The sequence below is a fragment of the Chanodichthys erythropterus genome, chromosome 14 (assembly GCF_024489055.1).
Source record: "Chanodichthys erythropterus isolate Z2021 chromosome 14, ASM2448905v1, whole genome shotgun sequence".
Taxonomy (NCBI): domain Eukaryota; kingdom Metazoa; phylum Chordata; class Actinopteri; order Cypriniformes; family Xenocyprididae; genus Chanodichthys; species Chanodichthys erythropterus.
In genome coordinates, this window is record NC_090234.1 from 21,567,760 (window position 1) to 21,568,991 (window position 1,232).

Sequence of the window (1,232 nt, forward strand, 5' to 3'; positions counted from 1 at the left end):
AGTTGGGAAATTAAAAACCAGATGCAATTAGAGACAACAATAATAGACAAAAGGTGAATGTTTATTAATAAGCTTCAATATTTTATTAATATAAATGTAATAGTTTAATAGTTTATTAATATAAATTTATTAATAAGCAATTTAATAAATGTTTATTGTTTAATAATTATTCATTGAACATTAATAAATGTTCATTTCCAACATACTTTGGGTTAATTTTAATTAAGCAATACAGTCATTTTTAAGCAATAGTTGAGTTAAATAAAACTACCCAGCAGGATGGGCAAACATTTAACCCAACCGAAAGAGGAGTGAGTATATATATATATATATATACGCACTCTAAAAAATGCTGGGTTGAAAATGGACAAACCCAGCGATTGGGTTGTTTCAACCCAGCATTTTTTAGAGTGCGTATATATATATATATATATATATATATATATATATATATATATATATATATATATATATATATATATATATGTATTAATATAACATAACAAAAATGTATAATTTAGACATTTTTGTGAGACCAAAAAAAGTATTTCTGTCAAGTATTTCAATCTCTGTTATCTTTTTTTTTTTTTTTTTTGTATTTTGTGCAGGTTTTTCTTTTTGTCTCTCTGTGTGTGTGTGTGTGTGTGTGTGTGTGTGTGTGTGTGTGTGTGTGTGTGTGTGTGTTTTCTTTAATTACCATCCGGAGACCCAGCATTGAAGAAACTTGCACTAGCTAATTAACTCATCTTTAGAAAGTGTATTTTTAAAAGAAAAAAGTAATTATGTTGTTTATGAGATTGCCTGCAGATCTTGTTGTTGGCCATCAGCGCAGAACTCTATAAATGGAACAGGTAGAACTAATAAGATGTGAAACTGGGCCCACTGGAATGCACAAGGACTCAGTATGTGACAGGCTGTAGGCAGCAGGTGAATTTGCACTGGAGGAGGAGGGGGGCAAGAATAGCACCGGTGTGGGCGTACAGGCGGCCACCGAACCGTTATGCTGTATGCTGGCGTATTTTCAGTAAGGTCAACAAACATGATAAATGTCCATGTATATATATGTGAGGCGGTGCATGCGGCTGATATGAGGTTTGGTATTCCATGCAGCAGCCTCCCACGCGCCGCTACCGCCCACGCCAGGATCTGCGTCACGCAGGCGCGTGGGAGTGAGAGAGCAATGTAGCAAGCGCGGAATATCCCAATTCTGGCAGTAGGGGAGAGAGCGGAAA